We start from the raw sequence: 24,717 nt of genomic DNA on the forward strand, positions 1-24,717 counted from the left end.
CGGGGGCGGGGTTCGTGGGCGGGGGTCGTGGGCGAGTGTCGTGGGTGGGGTCAAGGTCATTAGCACATAGGTGTGAAAAAGGTCATTAGCACATAGCTGTGAAAAAGGTCATTAGCACATAGGTGTGAAAAAGGGACCGCTCAGCCGCAGCCCTTTCTGGAGGAGACCAGAAGTAACACCTAGGTGTTACTTCCGAGCCATACAGCCGCCTCCAGTACTACTTATATATATATATATATATATATATATATATATATATATATATATATATATATATATATATATATATATATATATATATATATATATATATATATATATATATATATATATATATATATATATATATGCACGGAATTCGCGAGATCATGCGAAATATACACAAACACTGATCTCTGGCTGAAGGAGACTCGAACCTACGAACCTTGGCAAAGCACTGCGTACCTTGTCCTAAGGTTCGTAGGTTCGAGTCTCCTTCAGCCAGAGATCAGTGTTTATATGTATATATATATAATGTATATATATATATATAATGTATATATATATATAATGTATATATATATATATATATATATATATATATTTTATTATTTTTTTTATTATCACACTGGCCGATTCCCACCAAGGCAGGGTGGCCCGAAAAAGAAAAACTTTCACCATCATTCACTCCATCACTGTCTTGCCAGAAGGGTGCTTTACACTACAGTTTTTAAACTGCAACATTAACACCCCTCCTTCAGAGTGCAGGCACTGTACTTCCCATCTCCAGGACTCAAGTCCGGCCTGCCGGTTTCCCTGAATCCCTTCATAAATGTTACTTTGCTCACACTCCAACAGCACCTCAAGTATTAAAAACCATTTGTCTCCATTCACTCCTATCAAACACGCTCATGCATGCCTGCTGGAAGTCCAAGCCCTTCGCACACAAAACTTCCTTTACCCCCTCCCTCCAACCTTTCCTAGGCCGACCCCTACCCCACCTTCCTTCCACTACATACTGATACACTCTTGAAGTCATTCTGTTTCGCTCCATTCTCTCTACATGTCCGAACCACCTCAACAACCCTTCCTCAGCCCTCTGGACAACAGTTTTGGTAATCCCGCACCTCCTCCTAACTTCCAAACTACGAATTCTCTGCATTATATTCACACCACACATTGCCCTCAGACATGACATCTCCACTGCCTCCAGCCTTCTCCCCGCTGCAACATTCATCACCCACGCTTCACACCCATATAAGAGCGTTGGTAAAACTATACTCTCATACATTCCCCTCTTTGCCTCCAAGGACAAAGTTCTTTGTCTCCACAGACTCCTAAGTGCACCACTCACTCTTTTTCCCTCATCAATTCTATGATTCACCTCATCTTTCATAGACCCATCCGCTGACACGTCCACTCCCAAATATCTGAATACGTTCACCTCCTCCATACTCTCTCCCTCCAATCTGATATTCAATCTTTCATCACCTAATCTTTTTGTTATCCTCATAACCTTACTCTTTCCTGTATTCACCTTTAATTTTCTTCTTTTGCACACCCTACCAAATTCATCCACCAATCTCTGCAACTTCTCTTCAGAATCTCCGAAGAGCACAGTGTCATCAGCAAAGAGCAGCTGTGACAACTCCTACTTTGTGTGTGATTCTTTATCTTTTAACTCCACGCCTCTTGCCAAGACCCTCGCATTTACTTCTCTTACAACCCCATCTATAAATATATTAAACAACCACGGTGACATCACACATCCTTGTCTAAGGCCTACTTTTACTGGGAAAAAAAATCCCTCGTAAAAACTCTTCACTGCTTTCAGTAACCTACCTCCTACACCATACACTTGCAACATCTGCCACATTGCCCCCCTATCCACCCTGTCATACGCCTTTTCCAAATCCATAAATGCCACAAAGACCTCTTTAGCCTTATCTAAATACTGTTCACTTATATGTTTCACTGTAAACACCTGGTCCACACACCCCCTACCTTTCCTAAAGCCTCCTTGTTCATCTGCTATCCTATTCTCCGTCTTACTCTTAATTCTTTCAATTATAACTCTACCATACACTTTATATATATATATATGTATATATGTATGTATATATATATATATATATATATATATATATATATATATATATATATATATAGATATATATATATATATGTATATATATATATATATATATATATATATATATATATATATATATATATATATATATATATGTGTGTGTGTGTGTGTGTGTGTGTGTGTGTGTGTGTGTGTGTGTGTGTGTGTGTGTGTGTGTGTGTGTGTGTGTGTGGACTATTTAGAGGCATATGTTATGGAAAAACAATGTGAAATTAATGTTAACGAGGGAGTGACCAGTCAGTGCATCCTCCCCCACGCCACGGAGGTGGGTGGAAGAGGATGTGTAACTAGATGGTGAATGAACACATTGTTCAGCAGTGCCCATACCCACATTGTTCATAGTGTACATGGGAAACAAATTAAGTTATGTGTATTGTAAGACAGTGTGAACAATATATAGTGTGCAAGTCCATGTGTATTGTACTCCCCGGGATAACCCCACTCAACAACCTGCGCCTCCCCCACCTAATTCCCAGGGGAAGTTTTCCCCTTCCCCTACCAGCCCCTCCACCAGGCCACCACGGTCAAGTTCACTACCTTCCACGCACCATACCCACCCTGCATGTCATATTCCACTCCTATTGTCTAGTCTAGCAGATGAATGCCAACCAGGAGGAAGCAAGCAGCCAGGGAAATGGCACTGCTGGCAATACTAGGAGAGGCAAGTGTCGGTCATGCTTACAGCTTCGTTGTCTCAACTCTAATTGTTTCCTCCGCAAACACAGTAGTTGCCCTGGTTCAGGATGTCCTCCTGTGGAAAGTGATGATCCAGAGCCACCTCAGGCACCTGAACCCACTCCAACAGATTTCATCTCATCAGACAATCTCTTGGAAGAAATTAAAGCAACAGGTACGAGGACACTCACACATATTCCCAAAGCAGCCCGTCCACACGCAGCTGGGAAACTTACAGACCTCCTGAAAAAAGTAAACGATGGTTCCACTATCTTAAATGCTCCACCAACCATCAAGGCATGGCACAACTTGCTACATTTTGGCAATGTCTGCTTAGCTGTGCCGGAAAGAAGGGGAAAGAGGCTAGCCGCAGTGATAATTAAATCCTTAAGAGATTTTCCTAGAGTTGATAACCTCATTCGCCTTCCCCGTCAACACAAAAAAGGAAGAGGCAGAACCCCCACTCACTCTACTGACAGTGACAAAGTCAGAGTCCAGGTGAGCAAGAAAATTGAAGAGGGCAACACAGTGGGGGCAATCAGAATTATTACCAGTGAAGATACAGTTGCTCCCAGGGATGCTGACTCAGCTGAAGCACTTAGAGGAAAGCACCCTGCCAGGGAAACCAGTGGCACCAACAGTTCCAACACCTCTCTCCCCACTATGGAACCATTGATTGTGGAAGACTAAGACATTTACAAAGCAATAATTTCGTTCCCATCTGGCTATGCTGGGGGTTACACTGGAATAAGGCCACAACATTTAAAGGAAATGGTTAATCCAGTTATTGGGGAAATTGCAGAGACACTGCCTTCAGAGATCACAAGGTTCGTCAACAATTCCTTGGCTGGTCTGATTACTGATGAAATTAGACCTTTCTTTTTTGGTGCAACACTTTGTGAACTTAAAAAGAAGGATGGAGGAATTCGGCCAATTGCAGTAGGCAACACGTTACGCTGCCTCGTATCCAAACCTGCTGGCCGAAGTATTCGTGCAGAGGCAGCCATGATGCTTCAACCAAACTAGCTTGGCTTTGGGGTCTCTCAAGGAAGTGAAGCAGCGGTTCATGCAACAAGGGCGTATATCAACAACCTGCCTGACGACAATGCAGTGGTAAAATTAGATTTCAAGAATGCGTTCAATCTCCTTAAAAGAGACGTGGTATTAGCAACAGTAAAAGAACATTTACCTGGTCTCTTCCCTTTTGTTTCAGCTGGGTATAGCAAGGTGTCAATGCTTCTCTTCGGAGAGCATGAAATCACATCATCGGAGGGTGTCCAACAAGGAGATCCTCTTGCACCATTTCTCTATACAGAAGAGAAATGGTGCAAGAGGATTTCCCTAACTGCTATACAGAAGCAGTTAGGGAAATCACAGTCAGACTGACCAGCGAGCTAAACATCTGGTTCCTAGATGATGGCACACTAGCAGGTACAAAAGAGTCCCTCCTACATGACCTTACACAGGTAATGACACGGGGACAGGAAATGGGTCTCATCCTGAATCCATCCAAATGTGAAATCATCTCAGTCAGTCAACAAATGATAAATGCAGTGAGATCAAAGCTACCAGAGCAGCAGTCATTGCCCCCACAAATAGTGTCTTGCTAGGAGCACCTCTGGGAAGCAATGCCATTGACACAATTCTCAGGAAGAAATTGGAAGAGTTAAGTAGAATGGAACAACGAATAGGCAATCTGGACACCCATGATGCCTTGTACCTTCTCACAAAGTGCTTGAGTCTGCCCAGGTTGACATATTTCCTAAGATGTGCACCTTCATATGATAACCGTATACTGTACGAATATGACAGTATTCTGAGGCAGATTTTTACGAAAGTACTTAACCTTACTCTAGAAGACGGGCAGTGGAACCAAGCTACACTTCCAGTCAGACTAGGAGGCATTGGTGTCCGTAAGTCATCACAGATTGCGTTACCTGCTTTTCTGTCCTCGTGTATTGCATCCAGAGAGCTTGTAGCAGCGATTCTCCCTGAACATCTTAAGGACAAAATTGGAGTCCAGGACCAAAAATTCATTGACGGACCAATGATCTGGGATAATCTAACGGGCTCTGAAACCAGACCTGCTCCCCCAACAACTACAAACAATCGCACTGGGATGGTCCAATAGTGGAAAATATAGCCTCAACAATGCTTCAGAGTGTGTCAGGGAAGGATAGAGCCCGCCTCCTGGCAGTGAGAGCCCCTCATGCTGGGGACTTTCTTATGGCTGTTCCCAACTCCAGCCTTGGCACACGCCTCGACCCACAGACCATCCGCATCGGTGTTGCCCTTCGACTTGCCGCCCCTGTTCTCGCCGAACACAGGTGTATTTGTGGCAGTGAAGCAGCAGACCGATTCGGGTACCATGGTCTTGTGTGCCGTAAATCCGAGGGAAAGATTGCAAGACATGAGGAGGTTAATAACATTATCAAGAGGAGCCTCACAACAGCTGGATGCCCAGCAGTAAGGGAGCCACCCCAACTATGCAGATCTGATGGCAGCCAGAAGCGTCCAGATGGTGTATCACCCTTCAAGCCTGGACAGATGGGAAGCAGGTGGTGTGGGACTATACATGTGCATCTACCTTGGCTGATACCTATCTCCAATACACCAGGGAGGAAGGAGGGGCAGCTGCCAGCTTCAGAGAGTCCCAAAAGTATAGAAAATATGGAGAACTTGCCCATCATTATATGTTTGTTCCCATAGGTTCAGAGACCCTTTGCTCATGGGGAAAGAGTGCATCTAAATTCCTTAAGGAGCTGGGAAAAAGACTCATCAGGGTAACTAGGGGTCCCAGGGCAGCTAGTTTTCTGTTCCAGCGGCTCAGTGCGGCTGTTCAAAGGGGTAATGACTGCTGTATTTTGGGCACACGCCCCAGCTCTGAGGAGCTGGATGAGATTTTCGCCTTATAATCGGTGATACACACGTAACAACATGTACCTTATATGCCACCTTTATATCAATAATGTATCTCTTAAATCTTCTGTACCATATTATGTAATAAAATATTCCTATTGGTAAAAAAATATATATATTAAAAGATGGGGTGGTAGGGGAAGTGGAACACTCAAACGGCTTCAGGAAGAAATCCAAATATTCTTCCTTGAAGCCTTTCTATCCACTTCTCCGAGGCTGTAGGTCCCACAATTTACACCAGAGGTGGATCCCATCCTATATAAAATATATATATATATATATATATATATATATATATATATATATATATATATATATATATATATATATATATATATATATATATATATATATATATATATATATATATATTTATAATATTTATAATATTTATAGTGCTGCCATGACCAGTGGAACAAGTGCTAGGTGGACACTGATAGTGTGGTCATGACCAGTGGAACAAGTACTAGGTGGACACTGATAGTGTGGTCATGACCAGTGGAACAAGTACTAGGTGGACACTGATAGTGTAGTCATGACCAGTGGAACAAGTACTAGGTGGACACTGATAGTGTGGTCATGACCAGTGGAACAAATACTAGGTGGACACTGATAGTGTGGTCATGACCAGGGGAACAAGTAATAGGTGGACACTGATAGTGTGGTCATGACCAGGGGAACAAGTACTAAGTGGACACTGATAGTGTGGTCATGACCAGTGGAACAAGTACTAGGTGGACACTGATAGTGTAGTCATGGCCAGTGGAACAAGTACTAGGTGGACACTGATAGTGTGGTCATGACCAGTGGAACAAATACTAGGTGGACACTGATAGTGTGGTCATGACCAGGGGAACAAGTAATAGGTGGACACTGATAGTGTGGTCATGACCAGGGGAACGAGTACTAAGTGGACACTGATAGTGTGGTCATGACCAGTGGAACAAGTACTAGGTGGACACTGATAGTGTAGTCATGACCAGTGGAACAAGTACTAGGTGGACACTGATAGTGTGGTCATGACCAGTGGAACAAGTACTAGGTGGACACTGATAGTGTGGTCATGACCAGTGGAACAAGTACTAGGTGGACGGTGGACACTGATAGTGTGGTCATGACCAGTGGAACAAGTACTAGGTGGACACTGATAGTGTGGTCATGATCAGTGGAACAATTACTAGGTGGACACTGATAGTGTAGTCATGACCAGTGGAACAAGTACTAGGTGGACACTGATAGTGTAGTCATGACCAGTGGAACAAGTACTAGGTGGACACTGACAGTGTGGTCATGACCAGTGGAACAAGTATTAGGTGGACACTGATTGTGTGGTCATGACCAGTGGAACAAGTACTAGGTGGACACTGATAGTGTGGTCAATACAAGTGTAACAAGTACTAGGTGGACGTTGATAGTGTAGTCATGACCAGTGGAACAAGTACTAGGTGGACACTGATAGCTTACTCATGACCAGTGGAACAAGTACTAGATGGACGCTGATAATGTGGTCATGACCATTGGAACAAGTACTAGGTGGACACTGATAGTGTGGTCATCACCAGTGGAACAAGTACTAGGTGGACACTTATAGTGTTGCCATGACCAGTGGAACAAGTGCTAGGTGGACACTGATAGTGTAGTCATGACCAGTGGAACAAGTACTAGGTTGGAGAGGCAGGAAACACTAGAACACAGGGGTCACTAGCAACTTAAGTGCTGCTGCATTGCACTTATGTTCCCCGAGATACTTAGTGAAGTTTTCCTGGAAGTAGGAGAGAAGGCACTTATACATACTTAGGGTCGAGCCCACTTGTTCCTGAGCTCATTCAAGTGGTAACTAGATGATGAACAAATAGAAGACTGTTACTACAGGATGATGAACAGATAGACCACTGTTACTACATTGTGTTGAACAAATAGAACAGTTACGACCTGATGAACAAATAGAACACTGCTACTACGGATGATGAACTAATAGCATACTTACTACAAGATGAACAAATAGGACTACAGGATGATGAACAAGTAGAGCACCGTTACTATATGACGATGAACAGATAGAACACTGTTACTACATGATGTTGAACAAATAGAACAGTTACGACCTGACGAACAAATAGAACATTGTTACTACAGGATGATGAACAAACAGATCTTCAAGGAGAATATTCGGTATTTATAAAGAATAACTGGGATCGGTATTTCCTCTGTGGTCCAGCGCAGTCGCGCAGAAAGCAGCCAAGCGCAGTGTAGTATACATTAACTCAGCGGTTTTGAGTCCGTTGAGTCGCAGATTTCCTAAATGTCGACCTTTTAATATTATATATTAATTGAAATTCTAATATACGTACTATCTACTGTTCAATCACATTTAAAACGTATATTAATAGGATGTTATTTGTACATACTGTCCATGTGTGTATATACTGCATGTATACACACTGTCCATGTGTGTATATACTGCATGTGTACACACTGTACATGTGTGTATATCTGCTGTACTTGTACATGTGATGTAGGTCACTGGAGTACTGAGTGATTCATATTAGTGAGAATAATGGTCGGGGAAATGGTTGGTGTATTTGTGGAGCATTTCACTGTTTGTTGAGTCTGGCTGGGTGAGGCAGTGATAGCAGATGCTAGCCTATCTCCCTCCAGCCTCCAGCCTCACCCATTAACAATTTATTGAGACATAAACGGTTTAAATGGACGGTTTGCTGGCCTTCCTGTCTTCATGCTGTGTACACACGCAGATACTTATGCAGACACACTCACATACACTCACACTGAAACAGTCACACACAGCACGGTAATCGAGATAGTAAATCCTGTCTCACAAATCTACTTGAGTTCTTTAGCAAGATAAAGAAAGTTAGGCAGGAGAGAGAGGGATGATTGCACTGTATATATTTTTAGACCGAGACAAAACCTAAAGAAATAGGCAGGAATAAGGGGAATGAGTGAGTAATTTTCAGGGAGGAGGTGTCGGAGTGGGCGAGTGTGACGAGTGGGGTTCCACAAGGATCAGTGTTTGCTTCAGTCCAGTTTGTTGTACATGAAATCAACACGACAGAGGTAACAAAGTCAAAGGTGTTTCTGTTCGCAGATGATGTAAAATTCGCGATGAAAGACTACGATGTGACAGAGGAGTATGATTGTTATGACAAGTGTCTTAGAGTTCAACACCAGCAATTGAAAGGATATGAAATTCTAGAATGGTAAAGATGGCCTGAAACATCGCACTTGTTTCAGGATCTCATTAACATACATGTATGGACTGCTCGTGAAGGCTGGTACACCAGACAGGATGAGGATGAAATTAGTGTCTGAGGTTCCATGACTATGTATGTCCTTGCAGCAGCTGAGCACTGCTGAGTACCTGGTGCTTGAGGATTGTTGGTCAAGTGAATAGAGGGATTCCTACTGTATTCAGTTCAGTTAATGATATATATATATATATATATATATATATATATATATATATATATATATATAATATATATATATATATATATATATATATATATATATATATATATATATATATATATAGATATATATATATATATATATATATATATATATATATATGTCGTGCCGAATATGTAAAACTGGTCAATTAGCAAAGAACTCATTTAAAATTAAGTCCTTTCAAAAATTTTCTCTTATAAGTTTAAAGATATATTTTTTTCATTAATGTTGATGTAAAAATTTATAATTTTGCACCAAAAGGAACTTAGAAAACTTACCTAACCTTATTATAACAAGCGCAATTTATTTTAGAGTAACCCAACTAAATATATTTTAGATTTGTTTACAATAATTTAATACTAAACAAACACAGTGAAATATATTTTTTTCGTTAGGTTCAGAAAGATTTTGGCGAAATTATTGCATACACAAATTTTCACTTGTCCTATATGGCAAGATGAACGTTGCTATTTAAGCCAAGATCGCAAGTTCTGCCTATTCGGCACGACATATACATATATATAATATATATATATATACAGATATATAATATATATATATATATATATATATATATATATATATATATATATATATATTATATATATATATATATATATATATATATATATATATATATATATATATATATATATATATATATATATATAATTAAGTAGTGACGAATAAGCTGAAGTGGCAAGTTTAACCTAAAAAGTGAAGGTTAATTTTTCCCTTAAAAACAATTAAATTTTTATACAATAAATCTGCGAAAATCAATAAGTGATTGATTTAAATTCTGTTTATATATGTATAAAGTATATATACGCATATAACACTTTCAGTAAGTTTAAACTGAGTGTAATAATAAATTTATGTCCAGGAGATATAACACAACGGATCATTGATGGAGATTTAAGTGGTGAACGTGGTAAAACTGGTGTAAGTGTGATGGTCCTTGATCAAACAGCCTCCCAGGATGATCAATACAAAGTGTCCAGAAGATTAATGGTGTTTTCATTCATTTTTCACCTGATACTCTTTTCTCCATCCTGTCTCCCAAACCTTTTAAGTCTAAACTTTAATTACCTCAAGATTTGTCCAGTGTTTTTGTGAGTTCAGTTGTTAAAGATTGGGAAACAAGTATTTACTCTGACATTAGTGTGTTTGTCTCCCTTTGATGGATGTTGACATCCTCTCTGATATACCTTTGTTAGTTAAGTTAGTTTAAAACCTCGTAACTACACGAGGGTCATTAAGGCTACTTGTTATCTGTTCACTACTAGCCAAGAATATTTCAGTTCCTACAACAGGAATTAAACCTGTCTGTGTATTATACTTCGTCAGCTCTCTGTGTATACATCGTCAGCTCTCTGTGTCTGAATCATCAGCTCTCTGCGTATACATCGTCAGCTCTCTGTGTATACATCGTCAGCTCTCTGTGTATACATCGTCAGTTCTCTGTGTATACATCGTCAGTTCTCTGTGCATACATCATCAGCTCTCTGTGTATACATCATCAGCTATCTGTGTGTACATTATCAGCTCTCTGTGCATACATCGTCAGCTCTCTGTGTATATATTGTCAGATCTGAGTATACATCATCAGCTGTTTGTGTATACGTCGTCAGCTCTCTGTGCATCCATCATCAGTCCTCTATGTATACATCATCAGTTATATGTGTATACATCATCAGCTCTGTGTATACATCGTCAGTTGTCTGTGTAAACATTATCAACTCTCTGTGTAACCATCATCATCCCTCTGTGTATACATCATCAACTCTCTGTGTATACTTCATCAGCTCTCTGTGTATACATTATCAGATCTGTGTATCCATCATCAGCTGTCTGTGTATACATCGTCAGCTGTCTGTGTGTACTTCATCAGCTCTCAGTGTATACATCATCTCTCTGTGTATACATCAGCAGCTCTTTGTGTATACAACATCAGCTCCCTGTGTGTACATTACCTGGAGTTTACCTGGAGAGGGTTTCGGGGGTCAACGCCCCCGCAGCCCGGTCTGAGACCAGGCCTCATGGTGGAACAGGGTCTGATCAATCAGGCTGGTACTGCGGACCACACGCAAGCTGACGTACGAAACAGCCCGGTTGGTCAGGTACTGACTTTAGGTGCCTGTCCAGTGCCTTCTTGAAGACAGCCAGGGGTCTATTGGTAATCCCCCTTATATATGCTGGGAGGCAGTTGAACAGTTTTGGTCCCCGGATACTTATTGTGTTGTCCCTCAATGTATTCGTGGCGCCCCTACTTTTCATCGGTGGAATGTTGCATCTCCTGCCGAGTCTTTTGTTTTCATAGGGAGTGATTTTCGTGTTCTGGTTTGGTGCCAATCCCTCCAGGATCTTCAAAGTGTATATTATCATGTTTCTCTCTTGCCTACGTTTGAGGGAATACAGAACAAGGACCTTCAACCGTTCCCAGTAGTTTAGGTGCCTTATCGCACTTACGTGTGCCGTGAAAGTTCCTTGTACGCTCTCCAGGTCAGCAATGTCGCCAGCCTTGAAGGGGGCAGTTAGTGTACAGCAGTATTCCAACCCAGAGAGCACAAGCGATATGAAGAAAAACATCATGGGATTGGCGTCCCTAGTTTTGAAGGTTCTCATTATCCATCCTATCATTTTCCTAGCTGATGAGGTAGACACATAGTTGTGGCCTTTGAAGGCAAGATCCTCTGACATTTTCACTCCCAGGTCCTTCACATTACTTTTCCGCTCTATTGTATTGTTAGAATTTGTCGTATACCCTGATATATTTTTAATTTCTTCAAGTTTCCCATATCTGAGTAGTTGAAATTTCTCCTCGTTGAACTTCATATTGTTTTGAGTGGGCCATTCGAATATTTGGTTGATGTCAACTTGGATCTCGCAGTGTCTTCGATGGAGGTCACTACCATGGTGATCCGGGTGTCATCTGCAAAAGAAGACACGGAGCTATGCCTTACATCACTGTCGATGTCAGAAATGAGGATGAGAAACAGAATGGGAGCAAGTACTGTGCCTTTTGGAACAGTGCTATTTACAGTGGCTGCCTGGGACTTTACTCGCCTTACTATTACTCTTTGTGTTCTGTTTGTCAGGAAGTTGTAGATCTATCTACCAACTTTTCCCGTCATTCTTTATCACGCATTTTGTGTGCTATTACACCATGTTCACACTTGTCGATAGCTTCTGCAAAGTCTGTGTATACTACATTTGCCTTTTGTTTATCCTATAGAGCAACCAGCACTTTGTCATAGTGGTCCAGTAGCTGGGACAGGCAGGAGCGACCTGCTCTAAACTCGTGGTGCCCTGGGTTGTGTAACTGATGGGTATCTAGGTGGTTGGCAATCTTCATGTCAACAGGAAGGGTGGTGGTGTGGCGATGTATGTCAGAGAAAATTTAAATTGTTGTCTTAGACATGATATAAGATTAGAAACATCGAACACAGAATCTGTTTGGCTACAGTTTCTCGAGGGACGTGACAAATTAATATTGGGTGTGATTTATAGGCCCCAAACCTTGATAGGGGACGCGGTAAGCTGTTATGGGACGAAATTCATAAGGCATCTAGATATGAAAATGTTGTGATAATGGGAGATTTTAACGTTAGACAAATTGATTGGAACAATATGACAGGAAATCTTGAGTCTAGTGACTTTCTTGATACGGTTCAGGATTGCCTTTTAGAACAGGTTGTGACAGAATCAACTAGAGGAAACAATCTGCTTGACTTGGTTCTTGCAAACAAAGATTCACTAATTAATAATCTTGAGGTTAATGATGAGCTTGGGGAAAGTGATCACAAATTACTTAGTTTCAATATATCATGGAATTACCTAGATAACTGCAATCAAATCTCTCTCCCAGATTTTCGCTTGGCCGACTTCATGGGACTGAAAAATTACCTGGGTGGGCTAAATTGGGATGTCCTGACTAAGGGTCAGGTAGGTGATCTTGGTTGCCAATATGACATTTTTCAGAGCATAGTTCTAGCTGCCCAGACAACTTTTGTTCCGAGTAGGGAAATTAGATCTAACAAAAATTATCCCAAATGGATGAACAATAGATTAAAACATCTCATTGGTCAAAAGAGAGGCATATATAGGCGTATCAAAAAAGGGGATGGGCAGTTAAGAAATCAATATATTCAATTAAAGAGAGAAATAAAGAAAGGAATAAGAAAAGCAAAAAGGGATTATGAGGCTAAGGTCACAAGGGATTCAAAGACTAACCCAAAAGAGTTCTTTCAGGTATACAGAAGTAAGATTAAGGACAAAATTGGCCCACTTAAGAGTAACTCTGGTCAGATCACTGACAGTGATAAGGATATGTGTGAAATTCTCAATACCTACTTCCTCTCACTTTTCACCAAGGAAAATACTAGCAATATTCCTGAAATAATAGATTATGTAGAACAGGATGATAATAAACTATGTACAATTGCGGTAACTAGTGACATGGTCCTCAGACAAATAGAAAAACTAAAACCTAGCAAATCCCCAGGTCCTGATGAACTGTCTGCAAGGGTGTTAAAGGAATGTAAAGAGGAACTTAGCATACCTTTGCTAGTCTTTTTAACATATCACTACTAGCTGGCATAGTGCCTGATAAGTGGAAAATGGCAAATGTAATACCTATTTACAAAGCAGGTGACAGGTCCTTGGCTTCGAACTATAGACCAATAAGCCTTACCTCCATAGTGGGAATATTTATGGAATCAATAATTGCCGATGCAATTCGTAGCCATCTTGACAGGCACAAATTGAATAATGAATCTCAACACGGTTTTACAAAGGGGCGTTCCTGTCTTACGAATCTACTGACTTTTTTCACTAAGGTGTTTGAGGAGTTAGATCATGGTAACGAATATGATATTGTGTATATGGACTTCAGTAAGGCTTTCGATAGCGTTCCACACCAGAGACTATTGAGGAAACTTAAGGCACACGGAATAGGAGGAGAAATTTTTTCCTGGGTAGAGGCATGGCTGATAAGTAGACAGCAGAGAGTTTGCATAAATGGGGTGAAATCAGAATGGGGGCACGTCACAAGTGGTGTTCCTCAGGGGACAGTGTTGGGCCCGTTGTTGTTCACAATTTAAATAAACGACATAGATTAGGGAATAAATAGCGACATAAGCAAATTTGCTGATGACACTAAAATAGGCCGTCCAATTCATTGTAATGAGGACACTAGAGCACTCCAGGATGATTTGAATAGACTGATGCAATGGTCGGAGAAGTGGCAGATGCAGTTTAATATTGACAAATGCAAAGTTCTAAATGTTGGACAGTTAAATAACCATGCAACATGTAATACTACCGTTTGCGAGAAGGATTTAGGAGTTCTGGTTAGCAGTAATCTAAAACCAAGACAACAGTGCATTAGTGTTCGCAACAAAGCTAACAGAATTCTTGACTTCATATCTAGAAGTATAAATAATAGAAGTCTTCAGGTTGTTCTTCAACTCTATATATCCTTGGTTAGGCCTCATTTAGACTATGCTGTTCAGTTCTGGTCACAGTATTACAGAATGGATATAAATGCTTCGGAAAACGTACAGAGGAGGATGACAAAGATGATCCCATGTATCAGAAATCTTCCCTATGAGGATAGACTGAGGGCCCTGAATCTGCACTCTCTCGAAAGGCGTAGAATTAGGGGGGATATGATCGAGGTGTATAAATGGAAAACAGGAATAAATAAAGGGGATGTAAATAGCGTGCTGAAAATTTCCAGTCTAGACAGGACTCGCAGCAATGGTTTCAAGTTGGAAAAATTCAGATTCACGAAAGATATAGGAAAGCACTGGTTTGGTAATAGAGTTGTGGATGAGTGGAACAAACTCCCGAGTACAGTTACTCTGGCTAAAACGATGTGTAGTTTTAAAAATAGGTTAGATAAATACATGAGTGGGTGAGGGTGGGTGTGAGTTGGACCTGACTAGCTTGTGCTGCTGGGTCTGGTGCAGTGCTCTATCCTTGAGTGGAGGTGACCAGACTGGGTGGGTCATTGGGCTAATCCGGGGGGTGGGTCATTGGTCTAATCAGGGGGGGACATGGACCTGCTCTGCATGGGTCAGTACGCATGGGTCAGTGTTCCTTCTTTCTTATGTTCTTATGTTCTTATGAACCTTCTCAAAGATTTTTATGATATGGGATGTTAGTGCTATCGGTCTGTAGTTCTTTGCAATTGCTTTACTGCCACCTTTGTGGAGTGGGGCTATGTCTGTTGCTTTTAGTGTGTGTGGGATGACCCCTGTGTCCATGCTCCCTCTCCATAAAATGCTGAAGGCATGCGATAGGGGCTTCTTGCAATTCTTGATGAACACGGAGTTCCATGAGTCTGGGCCTGGGGCAGAGTGTATGGGCATGTCAGTTATTGCCTCTTCAAAGTCTTTTGGAGTTAGAATAATATCCAAGAGTTTTGAGATGACCAGTTTTTGGGTTTCATTCATAAAGAATTCATTTGGATTGTCGACCCTTAGTCTGGGCAGCGGCTCGCTGAACACTGAGTAATATTGGGACTTTAGTATCTCGTTCATTTCTTGGCTATCATCTGTGTATGTCCCATCCCGCCTAAACAGGGGCCCAATACTGGATGCTGTTTTTTCCTTAGATTTAGCATAAGAGAAGTTTTTTTTTTTCAGTATTGTTTATGGCTTTTAGTTCTTCCTGTGATTCTTGTTTCCCATACGATACCTTCAGTTTAAGTTCGATATTTACAATTTCATTGACCATTGCCTCCCTTCGTATTTCAGATATATTGACCCCACTTAGTAGTTCTGTGACTCTTTGCCTTCGTTTGTATAGGGAACGTCTCTCTATTTCTAGTTTACATCTTCTCTTTCTTTTTCTTAATGGAATGTGTCGTGAGCAGATCTCAAGTACCACAGAATTCATTTTTTCAAGGCAAATGTTCGGATCTGTGTTGTTTGGGATATCTTCCCAGCTTGTTTCATTTAGGACATGGTTTACTTGATTTCATTGTATATTTTTGTTGTTGAAATTTAATTTCGTGAAGAGATCTTCATGACTGATCACATTCTGCTGGTTCAGATCCCTGTGCATTCATGTCTGTACCTCTATTATGTTTTGATCTGAGTAAATTGTCTTTGATACAGTTATATTAAGTATCAGATCGTCATTGTTAGTGAAGATGAGGTCCAGCGTATTTTCTAGTCTTGTTGTCTCTGCTATTTGCTGGCTTAAGGTGAATTTGGTGCTGAGATTTAATAATGCTTGTGTGTGTTAATTTTCATCTGAGCTGCCTCCCGGGGTGATCTCTGCTGAAACTTTTTTGCTATACTTCTCCATTTTAGGTGTCTCATGTTGAAATCTTCCAGTAGCAAGATGCTTGGGGCAGAAGTCAGGAGATTTTCTAGACAGTGGTCAATTTTCTCAAGCTGCTCCTGGAAATGCTGTGAAGTTGCGTCTGGAGGCTTGTATAGAACCACAATGACAAGGTTTTGGTTTCCAGTCTTCACCGCCAAAACTTCAACTACATCATTTGAGGTGTTTAGTAGTTCTGTGCAAATGAGCGATTGTGACATACAGACCCCCCCCCCCTCCTCTTGTTGACTGTTTAGTCTGTCACATCTGAATAGATTATAACCTGGATCCATATTTCGTTGTCATAATGATTCTTCATGTGTCTCTGTGAATGCTGCAAACATTGCATTTGACACGTGAGCAGTGCCTTGGTGGAAGGAATTTTGATGTTTTTTGACGGCTTTAGACCCTGTATGTTTGCAAACAAATGTCGAATTTAGGGGGTTTTATTTGCGAGCGCTAATATCTAATATCATCAGCTCAATGTATATACATCACCTCTCTGTGTATACATCATCAGCTCTCTACATATACATCATTGGCTCCATGTGTACACATCATCGGCTCACTGTGTACACATCATCACATCTCTGGGTTTACATCACCTCTCTGTGTATACATCATCACCTCTCTGTGTATACATCATCAGCTCCTTGTGTATACATCATCACCTCTCTGTGTATACACCATCAGCCCTCTGTGTATACATCATCAGCTCCCTGTGTATACATCATCAGCTCTCTGTGTATATATCATCAGCTCTCTGTGTATACATCATCAGCTCCCTGTGTATACATCATCAGATCTCTGTGTATACATAATCGTCTATTGTGTATATATCATCTCCTCTCTTTGTATACATCATCAGTTCTCTGTGTATACATCATCACCACTCTATGTATACATCATCACCTCTCTGTGTGTACACCATCAACTTTCTGTGTTTACATCATCAGCTCTCTGTGCATACATCATGAGCTCCCTCTGTATACATCATCACCTCTTTGTGCATACACCATCAGCTATCTGTGTATACATCACCAGTTCCCTGTGTATACATCATCAGCTCTCTGTGTATACATCATCAGCTCTATGTATACATCATCAGCTCCCTGTGTATACATCATCAGCTCTCTGTGCATACATCATCAGCTCTATGTATACACCATCAGCTCCCTGTGTATACATCATCAGTTCCCTGTGTATACATCATCAGCTCTCTGTGTATACATCATCAGCTCTATGTATACATCATCAGCTCCCTGTGTATACATCATCAGCTCCCTGTGTATACATCATCAGCTCCCTGTGTATACATCATCAGCTCTCTGTAAATACATCATAAGCTCTCTGTGCATACATCATCACCTCCCTGTGTATACACCATCAGCTCTCTGTGTATACATCATCACCTCTCTGTGTATACATCATCAGCTCCCTGTGTATATATCATCACCTATCTGTGTATATACCATCAGCTCTCTGTGTATACATCATCAGCTCTCTGTGTATACATCATCAGCTCCCTGTATATACATCATCAGCTCTCTGTGTATACATCATCAGCTCTCTGTGTATACATCATCAGCTCTCTGTGTATACATCGCCTCCTGTATATACATCATCTCCTCTCTTTGCATACATCATCAGCTCTCTGCGTATACATCATCAACACTCTGTGTATATATCATCACCTCTCTGTGTATACACCATCAGCTCTCTGTGTATACAACATCACATCTCTTTGTATACACCATCAGCTCCCTGTGTTTACATCATCAGCTCACTGTGTATACATCATCAGCTCTCTGTGTATACATCATCAGTTCTGTGTATACATCATCAGCTCCCTGTGCATACATCCTCAGCTCTCTGTGTATACACCATCAGCTTTCAGTGTATACATCATCATCTCTCTGTGTATACATCATCAGCTCCTTGTGTATACATCATCAGCTCTCTGTTTGTACATCATCAGCTTCTGTATATACATCATCAGCTCCCTGTGTATACATAATCAGCTCCTTGTGTATACATCATCAGCTCTCTGTGTGTACATCATCAGCTTCTGTGTATACATCATCATCTCTCTGTGTATACATCATCAGCTCCTTGTGTATACATCATCAGCTCTCTGTGTACACATAATCAGCTCTCTGTGTATACAACATTGGCTCCCTGTGCATACGTCATCTCCTCTCTGTGTACACATCATCACCTCTCTGTGTATATATCATCAGCTCTCTCCGTATACACCAGCAGATCTCTGTGTATACATCATCAGCTCTCTGTGTACACATCATCAGCTCTCTGTGTATATATCATCAGCTCCCTGTGTATACATCATCAGCACTCTGTGTATACACAATCAGCTATCTGTGTATACATCATCAGCTGTCTGTGTACACATCATCACCTCTCTGTGTATATATCATCCGCTCTCTGTGTATACATCATCAGCTCTCTGTATATACATCATCAGCTCCCTGTGTATACATCATCAGCTCTCTGTGTATAAATCATCGGTTCTCTGTGTATATATCATCTGTTCTCTGTGTATACATCCTCAGCTCTCTGTGTATACATCATCACCTATTTGTGTATACACCAGCAGATCTCTGTGTATACGTCATCAGCTCCTTCTGTATACATCATCAGCTCTCTGTATATAGATAATCAGCTCTCTGTGTATACATCATCAGCTCCCTGTGTGTACATCATCAGCACTCTGTGCATACATCATCAGCTCTCTGTGTATACATCATTAGCTCCAAATGTATACATCATCAGCTCCCTGTGTATACATCATCAGCTCCCTGTGTATACATCATCAGCTCCCTGAGAATACATCATCAACTCTCTATGTATACATCATCAGCTCTCTGTATATACATTATCGGCTCTGTGTGTCTACATCATCAACTCTCTTTGTATACACCATTAGCTCCCTGTGTATACATCATCAGCACTCTGTGTATACATCATCGGCTCCCTGTGTGTACATCATCAACTCTCTGTGTATACATCATCAGCTCCCTGTGTATACATCATCAGCTCTTTGTGTATACACCATCAGCTCTCTGTGTATACACCATCTGCTCTCTGTGTATACATCATCAGCTCCCTGTGTATACATCATCAGCTCTTTGTGTATACACCATCAGCTCTCTGTGTATACACCATCTGCTCTCTGTGTATACATCATCAGCACTCTGTGCATACATCGTCGGCTCCCTGAGTATATATCATCACCTGTCTGTGAATACATCATCGGCTCTCTGATTATACATCATCAGCTCTCTGTGCATACACCATCTGCTCTGTGTATACATCATCAGCTCTTTGTGTATACACCATCAGCTCTTTGTGTATACACTATCAGCAATTTGTGTATTCACCATGAGCTCTGTGTGTATACAACATCGGCTCTCTGTGTATACATAATCGCCTCTCTGTGCATATATCATCAGCTCTCTGTGCATACACCATCAGCTCCTTGTGTATACATCATCGGCTCTCTGTGCATACATCATCGGCTCTCTGTGCATATATCATCGGCTCTATGTGTATACATCATCGGCTCTCTGTGCATACATCATCGGCTCTCTGTGCATACATCATCGGCTCTCTGTGCATACATCATCGGCTCTCTGTGCATATATCATCGGCTCTCTGTGTATACATCATCGGCTCTCTGTGCATACATCATCGGCTCTCTGTGCATACATCATCGACTCTCTGTGCATATATCATCGGCTCTCTGTGCATATATCATCGGCTCTCTGTGTATACATCATCGGCTCTCTGTGCATACATCATCGGCTCTCTGTGCATACATCATCGGCTCTCTGTGCATATATCATCGGCTCTCTGTGCATATATCATCGGCTCTCTGTGTATACATAATCGGCTCTATGTGTATACATCATCGGCTCTCTGCATATATCATCGGCTCTCTGTGCATACATCATCGGCTCTCTGTGCATACATCATCGGCTCTCTGTGTATACATCATCGGCTCTCTGTGTATACATCATCGGCTCTCTGTGCATATATCATCGGCTCTCTGTGCATACATCATCGGCTCTCTGTGTATACATCATCGGCTCTCTGTGTATACATCATCGGCTCTCTGTGTATACATCATCGGCTCTCTGTGTATACATAATCGGCTCTCTGTGTATACATCATCGGCTCTCTGTGTATACATAATCGGCTCTCTGTGTATACATCATCGGCTCTCTGTGCATACATCATCGGCTCTCTGTGTATACATCATCGGCTCTCTGTGTATACATCATCGGCTCTCTGTGTATACATCATCGGCTCTCTGTGTATACATCATCGGCTCTCTGTGTATACATCATCGGCTCTCTGTGTATACATCATCGGCTCTCTGTGTATACATCATCGGCTCTCTGTGCATACAATCCCAGGGATGACAGGAAGTGTGGTATCCCAGGGATCCCAGGGAAGACAGGAAAAGTGGTATCCCAGGGATGACAGGAAGTGTGGTATCCCATTGAAGACAGGAAGTGTGGTATCCCAGGGAAGACAGGAAGTGTGGTATCCCAGGGAAGACGGGAAGTGTGGTATCCCAGGGAAGACAGGAAGTGTGGTATCCCAGGGATGACAGGAAGTGTGGTATCCCAGGGATGACAGGAAATGTGGTATCCCAAGGATGACAGGAAGCGTGGTATCCCAGGGATGACAGGAAGTGTGGTATCCCAGGGAAGACAGGAAGTGTGGTGTCCCAGGGAAGACAGGAAGTGTGGTATCCCAGACAGGAAGTGTGGTATCCCACAGACAGGAAGTGTGGTATCCCAGTGTGGTATCCCAGGGAAGACAGGAAGTGTGGTATCCCAGGGAAGTGTGGACAGGAAGTGTGGTATCCCAGGGAAGTGTGGTACAGACAGGAAGTGTGGTATCCCAGGGAAGTGTGGACAGGAAGTGTGGTATCCCAGTGGGTATCCCAAGACAGGAAGTGTGGTATCCCAGGGATGACAGGAAGTGTGGTATCCCAGGGAAGACAGGAAGTGTGGTATCCCAGGGAAGACAGGAAGTGTGGTATCCCAGGGAAGACAGGAAGTGTGGTATCCCAGGGATGACAGGAAGTGTGGTATCCCAGGGATGACAGGAAATGGGGTATCCCAGGGATGACAGGAAGTGTGGTAACCAAGGAATGACAGGAAGTGTGGTATCCCAGGGATGACAGGAAGAGTGGTATCCCAGGGATGACAGGAAGTGTGGTATCCCAGGGATGACAGGAAGTGTGGTATCCCAGGGATGACAGGAAGTGTGGTATCCCAGGGAAGACAGGAAGTGAGGTACCACAAGGATGACAGGAAGTGTGGTATCCCAGGGATGACAGGAAGTGTGGTATCCCAGGAATGACAGGAAGTGTGGTATCCCAGGGATGACAGGAAGTGTGGTATCCCAGGGAAGACAGGAAGTGTGGTATCCCAGGGAAGACAGGAAGTGTGGTATCCCAGGGATGACAGGAAGTGTGGTATCCCAGGGATGACAGGAAGTGTGGTATCCCAGGGAAGACAGGAAGTGTGGTATCCCAGGGAAGACAGGAAGTGTGGTATCCCCCAGGAAGTGTGGTATGACAGGAAGTGTGGTATCCCAGGGATGACAGGAAGTGTGGTATCCCAGGGATGACAGGAAGTGTGGTATCCCAGGGATGACAGGAAGTGTGGTATCCCAGGGATGACAGGAAGTGTGGTATCCCAGGGATGACAGGAAGTGTGGTATCCCAGGGAAGACAGGAAGTGTGGTATCCCAGGGATGACAGGAAGTGTGGTATCCCAGGGATGACAGGAAGTGTGGTATCCCAGGGAAGACAGGAAGTGTGGTATCCCAGGGAAGACAGGAAGTGTGGTATCCCAGGGAAGACAGGAAGTGTGGTATCCCAGGGAAGACAGGAAGTGTGGTATCCCAGGGATGACAGGAAGACAGGAAGTGTGGTATCCCAGGGATGACAGGAAGTGTGGTATCCCAGGGATGACAGGACGTGTGGACAGGAAGTGTGGTATCCCAGGGATGACAGGAAGTGTGGTATCCCAGGGAAGACAGGAAGTGTGGTATCCCAGGGATGACAGGAAGTGTGGTATCCCAGGGAAGACAGGAAGTGTGGTATCCCAGGGAAGACAGGAAGTGTGGTATCCCAGGGAAGACAGGAAGTGTGGTATCCCAGGGATGACAGGAAGTGTGGTATCCCAGGGATGACAGGAAGTGTGGTATCCCAGGGAAGACAGGAAGTGTGGTATCCCAGGGAAGACAGGAAGTGTGGTATCCCAGGGATGACAGGAAGTGTGGTATCCCAGGGATGACAGGAAGTGTGGTATCCCAGGGAAGACAGGAAGTGTGGTATCCCAGGGAAGACAGGAAGTGTGGTATCCCAGGGAAGACAGGAAGTGTGGTATCCCAGGGAAGACAGTGTGGGACAGGAAGTGTGGTATCCCAGGGATGACAGGAAGTGTGGTATCCCAGGGATGACAGGAAGTGTGGTATCCCCAGTGGTATCCCAGGGAAAACAGGAAGTGTGGTATCCCAGGGACAGGAAGTGTGGTATCCCAGGGAAGACAGGAAGTGTGGTATCCCAAGGATGACAGGAAATGTGGTATCCCAAGGATGACAGGAAGCGTGGTATCCCAGGGATGACAGGAAGTGTGGTATCCCAGGGAAGACAGGAAGTGTGGTATCCCAGGGAAGACAGGAAGTGTGGTATCCCAGGGAAGACAGGAAGTGTGGTATCCCAGGGAAGACAGGAAGTGTGGTATCCCAGGGAGGACAGGAAGTGTGGTATCCCAGGGAAGACAGGAAGTGTGGTATCCCAGGGAAGACAGGAAGTGTGGTATCCCAGGGATGACAGGAAGTGTGGTATCCCAGGGATGACAGGAAGTGTGGTATCCCAGGGAAGACAGGAAGTGTGGTATCCCAGGGATGACAGGAAGTGTGGTATCCCAGGGATGACAGGAAGTGTGGTATCCCAGGGATGACAGGAAGTGTGGTATCCCAGGGATGACAGGAAGTGTGGTATCCCAGGGATGACAGGAAGTGTGGTATCCCAGGGAAGACAGGAAGTGTGGTATCCCAGGGAAGACAGGAAGTGTGGTATCCCAGGGAAGACAGGAAGTGTGGTATCCCAGGGATGACAGGAAGTGTGGTATCCCAGGGTTGACAGGAAGTGTGGTATCCCAGGGAAGACAGGAAGTGTGGTATCCCAGGGAAGACAGGAAGTGTGGTATCCCAGGGAAGACAGGAAGTGTGGTATCCCAGGGAAGACAGGAAGTGTGGTATCCCAGGGATGACAGGAAGTGTGGTATCCCAATAATGACAGGAAGTGTGGTATCCCAGGGAAGACAGGAAGTGTGGTAAGGGATGACAGGAAGTGTGGTATCCCAGGGAAGTGTGGACAGGAAGTGTGGTATCCCAGGGAAGACAGGAAGTGTGGTATCCCAGGGAAGACAGGAAGTGTGGTATCCCAGGGAAGACAGGAAGTGTGGTATCCCAGGGATGACAGGAAGTGTGGTATCCCAGGGATGACAGGAAGAGTGGTATCCCAGGGATGACAGGAAGTGTGGTATCCCAGGGATGACAGGAAGTGTGGTATCCCAGGGAAGACAGGAAGTGTGGTATCCCAGGGAAGACAGGAAGTGTTGTAACACAGGGAAGACAGGAAGTGTGGTATCCCAGGGAAGACAGGAAGTGTGGTATCCCAGGGAAGACAGGAAGTGTGGTATCCCAGGAAAGACAGGAAGTGTGGTATCCCAGGGAAGACAGGAAGTGTGGTATCCCAGGGAAGACAGGAAGTGTGGTATCCCAGGGAAGACAGGAAGTGTGGTATCCCAGGGAAGACAGGAAGTGTGGTATCCCAGGGATGACAGGAAGTGTGGTATCCCAGGGAAGACAGGAAGTGTGGTATCCCAGGGATGACAGGAAGTGTGGTATCCCAGGGATGACAGGAAGTGTGGTATCCCAGGGATGACAGGAAGTGTGGTATCCCAGGGATGACAGGAAGTGTGGTATCCCAGGGAAGACAGGAAGTGTGGTATCCCAGGGATGACAGGAAGTGTGGTATCCCAGGGATGACAGGAAGTGTGGTATCCCAGGGATGACAGGAAGTGTGGACAGGAAGTGTGGTAGACAGGAAGTGTGGTATCCCAGGGATGACAGGAAGTGTG

This window comes from Cherax quadricarinatus, chromosome 10 (genome assembly GCF_038502225.1).
Source record: "Cherax quadricarinatus isolate ZL_2023a chromosome 10, ASM3850222v1, whole genome shotgun sequence".
NCBI classification, from domain to species: domain Eukaryota; kingdom Metazoa; phylum Arthropoda; class Malacostraca; order Decapoda; family Parastacidae; genus Cherax; species Cherax quadricarinatus.